This window comes from Equus asinus, chromosome 2 (assembly GCF_041296235.1).
Source record: "Equus asinus isolate D_3611 breed Donkey chromosome 2, EquAss-T2T_v2, whole genome shotgun sequence".
Classification (NCBI taxonomy): domain Eukaryota; kingdom Metazoa; phylum Chordata; class Mammalia; order Perissodactyla; family Equidae; genus Equus; species Equus asinus.
This window is the reverse complement of record NC_091791.1, coordinates 101,099,462-101,116,199: the sequence shown is the minus strand read 5'-3', so window position 1 is coordinate 101,116,199 and position 16,738 is coordinate 101,099,462. Positions and strand designations below refer to the sequence as shown.

Genomic DNA, 16,738 nt, shown 5'->3' with positions numbered 1-16,738 from the left:
CCCGCCCACCTACCTTCCCGCCGCTCCAGAGGGGGCTCGCAGAGCTGAGGACGCGCGCGGCGCTGCTCAAGGTCTCTCTCTCCGCACCCTCGCCGGCCGGCGTCTGACCCGGGGGCCAAGGGGCTCCGGGCACCTTTCACTGTCCCTTCACTCGGCCAGCCGGGACTCTGCAACCCAGACGCGGCCGCTGCGGCCACCGACCTAGGGGACCTGCGGACAGGACGCCGGCAGGAGGAGGGGTGCGCCGCGCCCGCGCAGAGCGTCTCCCCAGCTGCGCAGCGAGACCCGGGCCTCCCGGCCCCACGAGCCCCCGGCTGCCGCTCCAGGTGTATGGGACTGAAGTTCTTGGAGAACGGAGTCCAACTCTTCAAGGTAACTGTCGCCTTCCCCCCCCGGGGCGCCAGGCGAGCCGGGAGCGGTGCTGTGGCCACCTCCCTCTGTGCCAGGGGCTGCGCTGCCTCGGTCTCCCCGCGGGGAGGTGTGTGCTGGGCGCCCCCGACATCCACCAGCTGCGGCCACAGTGGAGTTGAGCAAACTTTCTGGCTGCGGTGGAGTCAGAGTGAATGGGGCAAAGGAGCATGTGACGAAGGGTTCATGTCTCCCGGTGCCCCAGAATTAAGGAGTAGAGAACAAACGAGCCTTTGCTCCAAACTGCCGCCCGTTTTCAAGACCTAGGGTCTGGGAGGAACCATAGTGGACAGAATAGCAGCTTTAGAGTCGCGGACATGTGGGTCCAAATCCTGCTGGGCTACTTCTGAGCTAGAGGAGTTGCTGGCCTTCCTGAGCCTCGGCCTGCCCTCTACCAGTCGGGAAGGAGGAGGCCTCCTTGGCCGAGTCACTGGGGAATAAATGAAATGACATGGGTAGGGTGTCAGGTACGCAGCAGGTGCCTAAGCAGAGGCTGGGAGAACCCATTGGTCGCCCTTCCTTGGCCACTTGGCCAACTCCAGGAGCCACAGGGATAAGCCGGGAGGAACTGGCAGAATCTGGGACAGGGCTACTGAGCAGCAAGGGCGACAACAGCAGCTTTCCGAACATGCCACCAAGTGGGCCATTTCTCAAGGAAGAGGAGGGGAGAGGAGGACACGTGGCCACGGGCAGTCGTCTCTGGCTTCTTCTGCAGATGAAGCGAATGATGGTGGAGCAGGAGCCCTTTCTGACCCTGGGGCTGGGTGGGTGGGTGTCCATGTCAAAGGAACCCACATTCTAGGCCAGAGCAAGCTGTGGGCGTGGGGGCCGTCTCTCGTTGGGAGACACGATCCAACCCAAACTTTTCCATCGTTCTCTTCTCTGCGGTGGCAAGCAGGGTTCTAATGGGACCGTTCTAGAGCTTCACCGCTATTTTGATTGATGCGTACATTCCACTTCTGTGGGGGTGACTGCCAGAAGGAAAAGGGGGAAGATGCAGAGCTGAATTGGGTTAGTGTGGTGTGGCAGGTCCTGGTGCTGCAGTGGCTGGGCATCTGACAGCTTGGGGGAACCCTGGACCCTGGAAACACACTCATGTCATCTCACGATGAGAGAAAGCAGACCCAGAAAGATGCAATGACTTTTCTAAAGGTCGTGCTGGACTAGAATCCAGGTTGTCTGAGGCCATAGTCAATCGCTAGTCCTGATTTAAAAGTTCGCAAGTCTGGGCTCTAATCCTTTTCCCTCTTGCTTGCCTTCTGGGTTGCAAAGAGAGGGGGCATTCAGATTACCTGTGCCCCTGGGCAAGGCGGTTTAGGAGGCTATCGATGGAGGAGTGTTAGCCTGTTAATCACTGAGCCGAAAGAGACTGCCCAGGAATGGAAGGCAATGAAAGAAAGAGCAAAAGACCCCTCCAATTTAAAAAGTTTGGGATGAAGGACTTATCAAAAGGAGGGAACTATCTCTCGGAGAAATGCTGGCGTTCCTCAGGTTACATCGAGTTGGATTTAATTTAGATGTATTTCTGTGCAGTTTCTAGCGCGAAACCTGATATGTTCATTCATTCTCCAGTATCTACTGAGCGCCACCTAGGCGACAGGCTCTGCGCTCAGTGCTGGCCTGTAGTGGGCCCTCAATAACTGTTTGATAGTATTATTAGCATTATTAATTTAATATTAAGTCGAAGTTTTTCTTTTCCTAGAATTTTCGATGAAAATCATACTTGCATCGGGATTCTCTCTTTATTATTTGAAAGCCCTCTGGTCAATATAAGAGGAAAGAATCCAGAAGGGAAAACAATGGCTGTATTATTACTTATTTGGGGGGAGTCTGTGTGCTTGAGCGGTGAGGTCCCACGCTGTCTGGTGTGAGCCAGGCCTGACCCCACGCTCCTCCTCACATGCATGCACACATGTTGCCCCCGCTCACCCCCTCACACACAGCCCCCTCCCAGGCAGCCTGCTCCCTGCCTGCTGGGATGGGGCATTCTCCAACCTCACACGCCCAGAATGACCTGTCAGGCACCTCGGTCAGAGAGGGAGCTCCGAGGGAGCGCTCACCTCCTGAAATGGTAGGGAGAGCCGTCAGGGTAGGTAGCCCCCCACCCCCGGGCTGGGCAGACCTGAGTTCAAATCCCAGCTCAGCCACTGACCAGCTACATGACTGATGAGGTTACTCACTTCCCTGGGACTCAGTTTCCCGTTCTCTAAGAGGCGGAGGAAAACCTCCAGGAGCGGGTTTTTGTGAGGATTAAAAGACGTAATGTGGGTGCTTTGCCTGGTTCTCAGCAGGCACCACAAACCTTTATTCCTCTCCTCTCACAGTTTCTAGGCCCCCTCGGAGTCACAAACCGTAAGTTCAGGACAGGACTAACAGAGTATTCTGTCTTAGTCAAAGACTGTCCCCACCTTTGGTGTGGATTCTCTTAACGACACCTTCCACAATCTGGTCCCTCCCACAGCCCTTCTTGTTGGGCACGAGGACGACCTCAGCGGGGCCAGGGGAAGCCCTCGGTCCCTGGTGTCACTTTCGGTCTGCTCCCGCGGGAACACCCAGCGCAGGATTTGTCCAACTCCAGGTCGTGAGACCGATTTAGTGGGGGTTTAAAGACATAGCAAAGAATAATCTCATAGAGCCTCCCATATAGTAAAGGTAAGTGTTGTTTCTGGAAACTTTTATTTCTGTTACATATTTTGCGGTCTTACAGAAGTATGCGTGTATGTGTTTATAATATAGGTGTATATACACAAATATACACGAACTTGATATTTGTATATGTATTTCTTATCACGGGTTGTAGTGGAAAAAGTTTGGAAGACGCTGATCCCGAAGAGGTTTCTGTCTCGGAGAAATCCCTGCCTCTTGGCTCCAGCTGGCAGGTGCTGGGGCGTCTTTTCTGCCCCTGTCTTAACATTTAGACTGGACCCCCAAGCGTCTTGGGAGCAGAGGCAGCGAGGAGTGGAGGCTGGGAGAGGGACTGAGAGGCAAGCTCGAGGAAGAGGACCCAGACTCAGAGGGAAGGCAAGGCAAGGAGGACAGGCCTGCTTGCAAGTGGAGCAGCGAGGGGACGGGGCCCAGGGGTGCCCTGGGAAAGGGGGTCTGTGGGTGGGAACATGTCTTGAAACAGTAGCTGTGCTCTCCTGCTGTCACCAGGCCAACCTCTTGGCCATGCTCTGAGCCATGCTGGGAGCTTCATTGCCACCCTCCTTCCTTAAGAAAGCCGTGTTTGATGAGTCGAAGTGAGAGCTGTCTCTGTGCATCTTGCCTGGGAGTGGCTGCTGTCCTTCCCCCAGACTCGACAGGACACCCCCATCCCAGGGAGACCGCGGAGAAGGACCCACTGGGGTGTAGGGCAAAGCTAGGGTTAGAGACGGGAGTAGGAGTGAGGCAAAGCGAGGACCAGAGAGAGGGGGAATTGGTAGGGAAAACAGTTAAAACGGTTCCTTTTTTCGAAAGTTGAATCCAGGGCAAGAACGGAAACGGTAGAGTTTACTTTTAAAAACTCAGAACCTCCTTGTAAGCGGCTGAGTATGTGTGTGGGGCGTATTGTGTGTGTGTGCGTGTGTGTGTGCTGGGAGGGCGGGCCCTGCGGGCTGGCCTGGGCGTGTGAGAGGATGTTTCTGGCTCTCAATGGCCTCACAGTGCGTCCTGAAGAAGCTGTTTGTTGCCCTCATGAATAGTGGATTTGGGAGTGTAATGCTCAGCACCGCGGTCTGCGCATTTGGTTACCGTTGAGGTTACGTGTTTTTCCTTTTAAGACACACCCCTCCTCCTGCAGAGGGGCCGGTGGGAGGGGGGTGCTTGCCTGTCTCTCCTGAATTGATTTGATGTGAGGGGTGAGGGTAGGAGGGAGACTCAAGACGGGGCAGATCTGCCGCGTCCAGCCTGGCCCCCCCGGCCCCCCTTGGCCCCCGGCCGGGGCCTCTGAGATGCACCTCCTTCATTGCCTGTGATGACCCTCATTTAAGGGATGGCGAAGAGGACGGGGGCCCGGAGAGGGGAAGATGCGTGCCCCAGGCCAGTCCAGAACAGGTCAGCAAGGATCTGGACCAGAACCTAGGCCTCCAGGCCCTCATCCTGAAACATTCCACATGCATGGAAACCATTCATTCATTCATTCATTCATTCATTCATTCTTCTTTCAGCAGCCCTTGCTACATGCCAGGCACTGTACTAGGTGTGCATCACACAGTAGTGAACAGAACAGTTCACTCCTCCTGCGCTCCAGCCGCTCGTGGTCGAACAGGGAGCCGGGCTCTCATCCACTTGGCCCTGACCCCTCATTTCTATAAAGTGGTGGTTCTCAGCCGGGGAGCTGTTTGGCCCCCCGGGGAACATTTGGCCATGTCTGGGGATCTTTTTCGTTGTCACCATGGGAGAGGGGTGATACTAGTGGCATCTAGTGGGTAGAGACCACGGATGCTGCTAAACCTCTTACAGTGCACAGGGCAGCTCCTTCCCCCGACAGTAGAGAATTATCCAGTCCGAAATGTCACTAGTGCCGAGATTGAGAAACCCTGCTCCAGACCTTCATTTAGTCACTGGGCCGGCCCAGGCCCAACTGTGGGCAACAGCAGGAAGGCTAGGGGTGGGCGGGCAGGAAGAGAGGGTTTGGCAGGCTGTGAAGAGCAGACAACGAATGGAAAAAAAAAAAAAAAAAGCCAGGCCCACAGTGATGAAATGGAAAGGACTTGAAACTTGGGCAGCCCAGATCGAGGGTGAAATCCCCGCTGTGCTCTTGGGCAGGTCACTTACCCTCTCTGAGCCTCAGTTTCTGCATCTGTGAAATGGGGCTTGTGGGCCCGCTGAGAGAGCTCAGGATAAAGTAAATACGGGAGCTGGCACAAAATAGAGCTACAGTAACGTCGCGGCTGGTATTATTATCTTTGAGGTTTTCCAAGGTCCTGCCATGGAAAATTACAGCATCAGCAGGTGTGGCCATGTGACCATGAGGCCAAAGAAGGTTGCTGTTTGGGGCACGGTTGCCACAGTGATGCCTTCTGCTTGAGGGGTGGGGTGCAGGTCAGCACCTCCCCACAGGCACAGCTCCCAGCAAGGGACAGAAGAGTCTAGAAGGGTTTGCTCCGGTGAGAGCCAGCTGTGTGCATCCTCCGATGTATGCAGTCGGGAGGAGCACTGGACTTGGAGCCAAATGAACTGGGCACAGACTGGCTGTGTGACCTGGGGAAATTGCTTCACCTCTCTGAGCCTCAGGTTCCTTATCTGTAAAATGGAGATACTAAGGCCTGCCCTCACGGGTCCAGGAGGGTGCCTGGTGGGGGGCGCCTGTGAAGCCTAAGCAGGAATCTTTCTAGCTGGTGTGCACGGTACCTAATCCACTGCCGGGCACACACAAGACAGGCTGGTGGAATGAATGAATGAGTGAATGGACCATCGCATTATAAATTCCTTTCAATTCCTGACAAGGAGAGTACCAGCAACCCCCAGATGGGCTGTCTGCTTTGCCACTTGCCTGTCCGGAGCAAGCCCGAGGAAGCCAGGACTTAGTGTTCGGTGCGAGCCAGGCTCGGGTCATAGCACCAGACAACCGCGCCCTCTACAGGGCACTGGAGTCACAGCAGCTGAGCTGTGCCAGCCCCAGGCGGGATCCCGGGCCGAGGGGGAGGTGCCAGTGAGCCCAGAGAACAGTGAAGACCAAGCTGCTGGAAGGAGCACCAAATCAGGATCAGGAGCCCAGAGACCAGCTCAGAGCAGGCGCATGGCTGAACCCCTCCATTGTCCTATCTGTGGAACAGGGCTGTTGCTCGGCCACATGGAGCTGAAGTTACAATAAATTAAGGCCAAACTGAAGTCAACAGCCGAAGGGCTGGATTTGGGAAATCACCAAGCTTCCCTGAGCGTCGATTCCTTACAGTCATGAAGCATTAGATCAGAAAGGGACCTAGGAGACATCTAAATCCCCCACCGCCTTCATTATGCAGATGTGGAGACCGAGTCCCAGAGAGGCGAAGGCACCTGGACTGGGACACAGGCTGCTATTCCAGAGCCACGGCTTCGAGGGGCTGCTGACTCCCCACACACACCCCATGTCACATCCAAACCGGTAGAAGGAGGTGCCAGATCACAGAAACACTGTGCCACCCCCTCCGAACCCGACTGTGGACAGATTTTGTCCTGGGGCCACCCGTTGTCCACCCTTGAGCCACCCTTTGGCTCGGTCCCTCCAGCGTCCTTGCTGGTTCCTTTGTAAGAGAAATGTCCAAGGCAAGGGGGAGCTCGGGCTCCCATCTCCCTCAGAACACCTGGGATTCCTTGTCCTGGCCACCACCCTGGGCCGTCCATAGGGGCATTTTCCTCAGTGAAGCCTGGACCTTGGCCTGACCTCCTCTGCTACTTCCCTCCCCCATTGGGGGCTCCCCTCCTCCCACCACCAAGCCCCTCACTTTGATCTGCTTATCCAGATGGCTCAGGGGAACACCTGGATTGGACGATGACTCAGAGATGTAGCAAGGACTCCAGCCTGTGGAGACGCTGACCTAGGCAGATCAGCCAGCTCTGATCCTGCAGCAGGAATGAGGCGGCTGCGTCAGGGCCGTTGGGGGGCAGCCCAGGAAAGAGGAGACCCCACCAGTTAGGGCTTCAAATCCTGTCTCAAATGCAGCCACTGCACGAGCCAGCCCTCACGGCAAGGCTGGGCCCAACCTCTCCTTTCCACCTCCTGCCTGCCCCCTTCCCTTGGAAGGTGAGCCTGCTGGGCGCTCATTTTAGTTCCGCTGTTTTCTGGATTTAAAAAAAAAAAAAATGGGGAGAAAGGTGGAGCCCTCAGGGACTCAGGGTGGTTGACTAGGAGGCGAGGCCCCAGCTCCTCAGCTGAGTCTTGCCTCTGGACGTGGTCTCCATCCAGGCCTGGCTGCCCCCGACCCCCGACCCCGGTGTGGGCCGCGGGCCGGACCCTGTGCGCCCTACTTGCGGGGCCGCTCTGTGAATAGCGCCCCCACGTGGTGATCGCGCCCCTGCAGCTGAGCGGAGAAGCGCCGGCCCATCCACGTGCAGGTCTCTGTCCGCCCCGGTCCTCACCGCTCCATCCCGGGGCGCCAGCCCCACCCCAGCCCCACACAGCCCGGCCAGAGGCCTTCTTCAGCCCCTCCCCTGAGCCCTTAACTCCCCTTGGCGCACCAGCCTCATTCTGGGATTCCCACGCTTCCTAAAGCCAGCCCGTGGGGGCGTCTGCTGTCACTCGCTCTGTTAGTGTGTTCGCGGAGAGGGCGCGTGGTGCGGGGGCACCTGAGTGCTTAGATGGCTTCACCCCATTCCCCAGGACAGCGGTGCTCTGGACGGCCGGCTTGGCGGCGGGAGTGGTTTTGTTAGCCCGCGAAGGTCCAGCGCTGGGTTAGAGCCTCCCAGTGCCCCGCCCCTGCTGGACCCTCCCATCTCGCTTCCCCGTGGGAGCTCCCTCTGCAGTCTCAGGGCCTCAGGGGCTCCAGGGCTCATGCACAGTGGGGTCCGCAAGGCGCTGGTGTACATCAGGTAAGGCTCCCGCGACGTTCAGCGGCTGGAAAATGGTGACTAGTCCCGCCCCTCCTTCGTCTCTGCGGGTGTTGTGTGGAGTGGCCCACCCTGAGACGAGCAGCAGTCGCCCGAGGTTATGCGCCTGTCCCTTCTCACCCCTTTCACACTTAGAATAAAGCCCAGTCCCCTTCCTTGGCCCGCAGGCCCTCAGGAGCTAGTCCCCGCCCCCCCCCACCCCCCCAATCCTCCAGATTCCCTGTCCCCTCACTCACCACTCTCGGCCCCTGGCTCCCACCTCCTTCCTGCCTCAGGGCCTTTGCCCTTGCAGCCTCCCCTGCTGGATGCTCTTCCCACGTGGCTTTGTCCGGCTGTCTCATTCTGGACATTCAGGTTCAGATTGCACCTCCTCTGTGAGGCCTTTCTTGACCACCCAATTTAAAGAAGATGAACCCCCCCCCCCGCCCCCACCCACTAGCGGCCCTGGGTTGCATTTCTTTGTGGCTTATCACTCCCTTAAAGGGTCTGGTTGGTTGGTTCCCTTGGTGGTGGTCTGCCTCCTCCCAGCCCCACGGAGGATTGAAGCCGCCTGGGACGGGAGCTCTGTCTGTGGTCACCCCGTATCTCCAGCACCTAGAAAATGCTTGGCGCACAGAAGGTGCCCGCTAAAAGTTGTTGAGCTGACTAATGACTTCATTCTAGTGCTTTTCAAACCATGTTGCAGGGAGTGGGGGCAGGGGGGCGTGGTTTGTGACATCCCGCAGGGACCACAGAGGTGAGTCGAGAGAGGCAGTGATTTGGGGGTTCCGTGTGTCAGATTCTATCAGAGTAACTCCAGTCTTACGTCTTTGGACAGCCACTGATATAGTGCACTCTGCTCTAGTCATAGACAAGAAAACTGGGACCTAGAAAACAGTATGTCCTGCCTAGGGGTGTGGCACTGGGTGGTGTCAGGGCTGGAACTAGACCCAAATTTCCCAACTCGCAAGGCTCCATCTGCTGAACTGGGCAGCTGTGTAGGAACAGTCCCCACCTGTCCTGGCCACCTCAGCCGCCCCATGGCACCCTGGCCGTGGCTCGGGGACGCTGGACAGTCGGAATGGCCACCATCCAGGCCTGCTCATGTTCTGCTGCCGATGGGAGGCATGGATGACCCAGCTAAGGAAGGAATGGTTATTCTCTATGTGCCAGCGCCTCTCCCCTACCCACCTTCCCTTGGAAGTTCACAATGACTCGAACATCTTGGGGGAGCAGCTGCTTTTAAGAATAAATGTATATTTGTAGGTTTGACCACCTCTGGAGCCTCAAGTCCTAACACTAGGCCACGGGCCATGATTGGGCCATCTTTCATCTCATTGCCTTGCCCTCTTTCAAGGTGCAGGGTCCCAGCGCCCCCATGACGTGGTAGGAAGCAGGCTAGGCACCAGGGATAGGATAGAGAACAGGACATGGTTTTCCTGGACTCACACAGCTCAGGCTTCAGGGTTCTGAAGCCCTCGATGGGGAGCCCTTCTCAGCCTGCACCGTCCACACTGAATAACTTTTCCCCTCCGGCTCCCATCTACGCCCGTCCTCTCCAGCTCCGCCCACTGTGGGCCTTCCCTGAAGCTCCAGCTCCATCTCGTCTTTCTTTGGTGATGGAGTCTAGCACATTGTCTCTACATTTTTTCCCCAGCTCCCTTCCTGATGACATCTAGCCCTTGGACTCCCAAAAGAATCCATCAGGCCATTGTCCTCCAGGAGTGGAGTCAGGTAGAAGGAATCCAGGCCCAGTTTGGCCAATTCATCAGCAGTGTGACCTTGCCAGAGTGATGTGCCTCAGTTTCCCTATCTGTAAATTGGGTATAATGACTCTCACCTCATAAGTTTGTTGGGAGGATAAAAAGAGATCGCTGGGTCATGGGGGAGATCTCCCGACAAACCTGATAACTGTCGCAAGCCCTGTTGTGTCAGAGGCCCCACTGCATAATCCCAGGGGGTGCCATTCCATGGTGGCCCGCGTATAGGGTGCCCCCTGAAGTTGTACAGGGCACAGCCTTTGCAGCTTCACACGTTAGCCCTGACTGTCCCCTACTTCTTCAGCCGTCCCTTGGGACCGCCCCACAGCCACAAGGATGGATCAGCGAGAAATTCCTGTTCAGGTGTTCTGAGTACTAGCCAGCATGGCCGTGCTTTCAGGAGGCATGCTGGGGAGGGAGGGGCTGGGAACTGCCTCTGGCCTCATTGAGCCCCCCCCCCCAACCCCTGTCCTCCTCTCCTGGGACTGGAGAATGAGGAAATCTAAATGTCCCAGGAGAACCTTCTGTGGTTCTGAGCAAGTTAAAGCACCTGAACAGACTCGGTTGTGCCTCCCGCGGAAACTTCAGTCTTCCTTGGTCCTGTGTGGCCCCCAGAAGAAAAGATGTTCTGAGTCTGGGTGGGCCAGAAACCTCAAAGAAACTTTTGCTTCTGGGTTTTTCTTAATAAAAGACAGACTCCAGGCCAGGATCTGGGGTATGTTTCTCCGTTTTCCTGGTTCCCTAGAAATGCAGCGAGCCCGCGCTGTCAATCAGAGGGAACAGAGGGGAGATGGGAAGGCCTAAGGACGGCATGAGGGTCAAGGAGCCCAGCAAAGAAAATCACAGAGATTGGATTCAAAGCAGAAGGCAGATGAGAAAGATCTAGAAAAGCCCATCAAGAACAACCCCAAGACGTGAAATGTCTCCACTAAGGAAAGAAAGGCAGAAGCAGAGATTTAGATTAGACAGAAGAAGTAATTGTCTAAAGAAATCCAAGTGATCTTGAGTTTGGCTACCAAGGGAGATTGGGGAATCTCCTTGTTTTAGAAGCTTTTTTATTAGTAATAGTATTATAATAAAAAGTCACCCTTTGTATGCGTTTTCTGGGGCCACCATAACAAAGTACCACAAACCAGGTGGGTTAAAGTGACAGAAATTTATTACCCATGGTTGTAGAGGCCAGAAGTCCAAAATCAAGATCTCAGCAGGGCCATGCTCCCTCTGGAACCTTCTTAGCCTCTTCTTAGCTTCTGGTGATGGCCATCAGTCCTTGGCTGGCAGCTGCATCACTCCGACCTCTGCCTCCACCATCCTTGACCGTCTCCCCGTGCGTCTGTGTTTGCATATGGCCGTCTTCCCCTCTTATAAGGACACCAGTCATGTTGAATTGAGGGCCCATCCTAATGACCTCATCTTAGCTTGATTACATTTGCAAAGACGTTATTGCCAGATAAGGTCACATTCACAGGTATTGGGGGTTAGGGTGTCAACGTATCTTTTTTGGGGGAGGGACACAATATAGCCCGTAACACCCTGTATTGACTTGCTACTATGTTTTAGAGCCGTGCCTTATCTGTAGGTTGTAAAGGAAGCTCTTTCAGGGGAGACAGGTTAAATAAATGAGGTGTTCTCCAATAGGTCAGTGCTTTTATGCTAACCAGAGATGGGGCAAGTTGGTAGAAAGGATATGAATGCCCTCGCACGACCCTGCCCACGTGCACGCACTTCACGCTGAGTCAGCAGAAAGCTCTATGAAGTAGTCTACTTATCCCTATTTAATAGATGGTGAAACTGAGGCATAGCTGGTAAGTGGTAGGGCCAGGACTTGAACTCACAACTGTCTGATTCCAAAGTTCGTGATTTCCTGGCTGTTTCATGCACTATGCCCGGAGAGAAGGCCAATTTCTCAGACTGGACCCTGACGTCTAGCTGGATATCAGTCATGAGTTCAAGTCCTGGAACCCATCTGGGGCCCATCTTCAGGCAGGATGTGTGAAGCCCTGTTTGTTCCTGCATGCCGTGCCCATAGACTTCATGGGGATCCCTTGGCTCAGACCCACGAGCCCGAAAGACCTCAGGCCCAGAGTTTGTTGAACACGAACTGTGACAGCAGAAAAATCGGTTTCTCAGCAGATTCCCAAGACTTTTAACATGTAGAGAACCTTCTGTCTCCTCCCTTCTCAGCTGAGACAGACCTCTCCCCACCTCCTCTCCCTACTGGCTGTCACCTTGGTCTCTGGGGAGCCTGTTGACTTTGACACACAAACTCCAGTTCTCCTAATGGCCTGCCAGGGCTGAAGTTTATTTTCTTCTGTGATTGTCTTGAATGTAGATTTTTTTTAAAGGATATAAGATTTTTCTTTATTTTTAGAAACATTTTGCTTTTGAAAAATAATAAAGGACATCATAGAAAGTTTAGGAAATGTAAACACTCAAAGTGGAAAAACTAAAAATCTCCTATAAAATTACCACCCAAATATAACCAGAGTTAAATTTCTATCTTTCTCTTTTTTTTCTGTGAATAGATAGACAAAAAAATGGATTGGAATTTCATTCTACATATTATTTTGCAATTTGCTTTTTGTGCTTAATGATATAGCAGGGACGTATTTCCAAGTGGCTAAGCAGTTTTCCATAATTCGAACATTCTGTGTGCCAGGCTCTCTAGTGGACACGTAGGGAATAAGAGAGGAGGAATAAAGAGCTTTGCCCACCCTCAAGGAGAGCCCGCAATCTGGGAGGGAGAGTGGTGTGTGCAGGGGGAACACAGTGCCATGCAGAGGGCCCGGGGCCCTGGCCCCAGCGCTGCTGCTGATGGCGCAGCTGTGGGTGAACTTGTCCGTCAAGCAAAATCGACACAGCTGTCCCCACGCGGCTCCAATGGGTTTGAGGCTCAGCTACAGTGCACGGCGGTCGCTGGAGAGAGAGCATGCTTTCGAGAGAAGCTCTGCAGGCTCTCTGCCTGACAGGGGTGTGTCCCCAGGCAACCAGGGACAAGAGACTCGAATTTGCTGCTCCCAGAGTTGGCCTCAGTTCCCTTGTTGCCCTCATAGTGTGAGCATCTTGAGGCACCGCGCATGCGTCTAGTGTTTAATGATACATATTTCTCGTACAACATGGCCCTCCTGACAAGCCAATCATTCATCTGCTGCTCAGATACAGAAACAATAGTTTGACCCAGGAATGGAAGAAAGATGATTGTGTTGGACTCATTGGGAGAGATCGTGGGGGTCTCCTACATGGCATCTTCCTAAGAGATTTTCAGCGGAAATTTTGATGCTCCCTGGTTTGTGTCTTGTGTGTGGCTTTAGAGCCCAAGCTCATGGAGATGCCGCTCCTCTGTGGGGTGTGCGAAGGCGTCCCAGGATGCTGACAGCAGTGTGGTTCCCGGGAGGGCCAAGGAAGCTGAAGGCTTCCTTGGAGATGTAAAGAACTCCAGAAAAGAATAGAGCCTGTCCAACTGGAATGGCACAGAAAGATCTCTAGACACTGTGTCAGACGGGGATATTGATTTTCCTCCTCCAAAGGAAAGATGGTAGTCCAACTCATAGAGACGGAAAGTAGAGGGGTGGTTGCCAGACGCTGGGGGAAGGGAATGGAGAGTTGTCATTTAATGGGTGCAGAGTTTCGGTTTTGCAAGATGGAAAGAGTTCTGGAGATGGATGGTGGCGATGCTTGCACAATTATAGGACTGTATTTCATGCAACTGAACTGTAAAATATATCGACTTAAAAATAGTTGATGGTAAATTGTATGTGATGTCTGTTTTACTGCAATTTTTTCAAAGCCTCAATTTTTTGAAAAAGGCAAGGTAGCTTTCTTGTGAGGACAATGTCATTCAAGAAACACTGACTGGGAGGAGCTGGGAGGCAGCAGACAGCACGAGTTCCTGGAAGGTGTTTTCGAGAAGGCGGCTGCTCTGGCCTCCTGTGGCGTGGCTATTAGGGACTGTAATCCTGACAGCCTTGCAGGGGACAGTCTCACAGCCAGGCAAGGCTGGCAGAGAACTGGGGACATGCCAGAGACAGCTGGAAAGGGAGGAACAAAGTGAGGGGAGGCGATATCATATCATATCCGTGTTTGCAGCTCTTCTTTGTCTGTTCTGGGACAAGTCGAGAGTCAGAGGTGGTCTTTGAGGGGTTCATAGAGCAGGCTCTTTAGATTTGGGGCCTTCTTGTGCAGCCCCGAGGTGTGTTGGTGCTTTGAGCCAAGCTTTGAAACTGAACCCCATGTGCGTGAAGAGCCCTTCTGGAGCAGGCGCACAAGTGTCTATTGATTGAATCCAGTCTTTAAAGCTGGGGCCACAGAGTGTCAAAGGCCTTTGGATGATGAGAGCATGCTCCTGACGGGCTCCCTCCTCAGCACCTATCCTCGTTCCTGGCGTGTGCCTGGGAAGCAGGGAGCTGGCGGGGAGCACTGCTTCTGGAGTTACACTGACCCGGGTTTGAATTCTGGCCCTGCACTCCCTGGCCCTGGGGTGTGAGGTAAGTCAGTCGCCCGCTCCGAGCCTCTGTCTCCTCCGTTCTGAACTGGGACTACAGCGATGCCCACCTCCCACGACGATTTTGAGCATTAAACGAGATGATGCACCTTTCACACTGCCGCCGGGCGACATGCTGGCATGGGATGCCAGTTTCAATACAGGGTAATTTTTAGAGGAAGTGGTTGTGACAGGTGCTCATGGATAAGAGACACCTGAGGATGGACAAGCCTAATGTCCATCCCAGTGGGCGCGGTCTCCTTGCAGAGGCAGACAAATGATGCAGGTGACGTGCTCCTGCTGTGATGGAGGAGGGTGAACTCAATGGGAATGGGGCACCAGGGGGAGGGGTGCACTGGCAGGGATAGCAGAGCATGCAGTGTCCTCCTGACGCACACCTCAGACCAGGTCATTCCCTGAATCCCCGAGAACCACCATCACCTACAGAATGAAGCCACACTCCTGAGCCCAGCCATGGAGCACGTCAGAATCTGGCCCAGCTTTGTTTCTCACTTTATTTATCCTACGCCGGCTGGGTCTTCTCCTTTCTCCATGCCTTTGTTCATGTGATCCCTTCCTCCTGGAATGCCCTGCTCCTAACTCTGCATGCCCTGAATGGTGTTCCTGTTGGTCATGGCTCAGCTCAAATGCCACCTCTCCTTCAAATCTCTCCCAGGTCCCCCAAACAGGAGTGACTTCTGCATCCTCTCAGCTCCTGGAACCCTCTCACCGAGAGAGGCCCTCCCTCTTGTGCTGTAGGATTTATTCACAGCTCTTGTCTGCCATCCCACACAGTGAGCCCCAGGGCGGACTCACATGGGTCCATCCTTGGATCCCCTGGGCACCTACTACAGAGTTTTCCATGTGACGGGAGTTTGACAGAGGAGAGGAGGAAATGAGGAAAGCCAAGAAGTGCTGGGAACTTTCCCGGATCAAAGGCAATTATTCCTCCCACGTGAGGCCCAAAAAAGAACGCTCCGCTCTTCAGAGCGCACGCCCCAAGAAGGGGAAGTAGTGTCGCTGAAGGATGGCCACAGGGTGAAGAGGTCTTGTCCACTGTCCACTCAGCCCGTACCGAGCTCTCCTGGGTGGAAGATGGAGCAGGAGAGGGGCAGTCTCAAGAGGTCCCCAAGACCACCCACGGATTCAGCAATTTGCTAGAAGGACTCGTAGAAGTTAGCAAAGCTGTTCTACTCACAGTTATGGTTTATTACAGCAAAAGGATACAGATAAAAATCAGCAAAGGGAAGAGGCACAGAGGGCAGAGTCCCAGGGAGACCAGGCACAGCTTCTGGTTGTCCTCTCCCAGGGGTCATGCGGACAGCGCTTACTCCTCCCAGTCACGATGTGTTACAACATCACGGAAGACTGCCAACCAGGGAAGCCCACCCAGAGTGTTTACTGGGGGTCGGTCATAGAGACATGACTGACCACCTGCACCGCTGACCTTAGTCTCCCGCACCTCCAGAGGTCAAGTTGATGCCATGTGACCTGAGACCGCCACCATCAATCACACTGTTAGACTCTACAGCATGGTCCAAGGCCCGTGGGTAAATAAGGACTTAGAGGTTACCTTCTGGGAGCCAGGCCCCGAGTTCCCGTCGGCTCTCAAAGAGAAGCAGGACCCAAGAGGAGCTAAGCGGGTGTTCTCTGTGAAGTCTTTCCCAGTCCTGGAATCGGGACGTGCAAACTAGGGTCAAAGAATGAGGTTTGACTACAAATAACTCGTCTCCTTTCTTACTCTTGACTAGACCCCAGGACTAAAATCCAAGGACCTGAGCATCTGCCCCAAAAGTTTGAGGCATCGTTTCCTTTCAGCTGCATCCCAGGCACCAGGCGGTCTACTTTGCTCAGAAATTCATCTTTACCCCCAAACCCCTGATGGCCCTTTCTGACAAGCAGGCATTTCCACCAGGACCCTCGACTTCCAAAAACCTTTACGGAAGATCATTTTTGAAACTTAGGCTCAATTCCCACCCAGGGAGGCCACCGGGAAGTCCCTCTGGGTCCCCCAGCCCCTTCCCAAACTCCTACAAGAAGGAACTCTCTGTCCTGCCAGCTTGGCGGCCAGCAGCTAGTGGAGGGAACTCAGCTCTTGGCCCAGGATCCCTGCCCCAGGAAAGGTGCTCGTGCCTGATGGAAAATTTGGGCTGAAGGACACTCCTTTCCAACATCCCAGGTTCGATATTTACACAACGTCTGAAATTAATGCAGAGAAAATCTCCAAGTGTTCAGGCTGGAACAGGAGGCTGAGAACAGGAAGGGGCGGGTCCCAAGTCCCAGGGTTTTTTCCACAAAGAGAACAGGGCAAAGCTAAATGTCGCTGCGTGAGTGAATCAGGAGCCATTAAGAGGGCCATGTATCCCTCCACTCTAAACTGGTTTTACTGGGACTTTCCAGCTGCGAGCAGGGAGAGGTGGGACTAAGGGGGAAAGCTGGTGGCGTTGAGCTGAGTTCTTCCCTTAAGCACCCACCCTTGTCCAGGCATGTGCTTCAGGGCCAAGGATGGCTGCGGCCACCCCACCCTTAGGAAGCACCACCCAGGGCCAGCCTTCCTTCCCAGCTCCTGGACTTGGCCCCCCTCCCAGCCCCTTGGAAATGCAGT

The 16,738-nt window shown here is 54.4% G+C and overlaps 1 protein-coding gene across 2 annotated transcripts in view; it reads left to right on the top strand.

Annotated features, from left to right (window-relative positions):
* The window catches only part of ACAN (aggrecan), a 65,391-nt gene continuing 48,653 nt past the window's right edge, over positions 1-16,738 (top strand). For both annotated transcript variants that reach the window (XM_070495521.1, XM_070495523.1), the window contains exon 1: positions 1-372. The gene's annotated coding sequence lies outside the window, so the exon portion shown is untranslated. The remainder of the gene's footprint in view (positions 373-16,738) is intronic.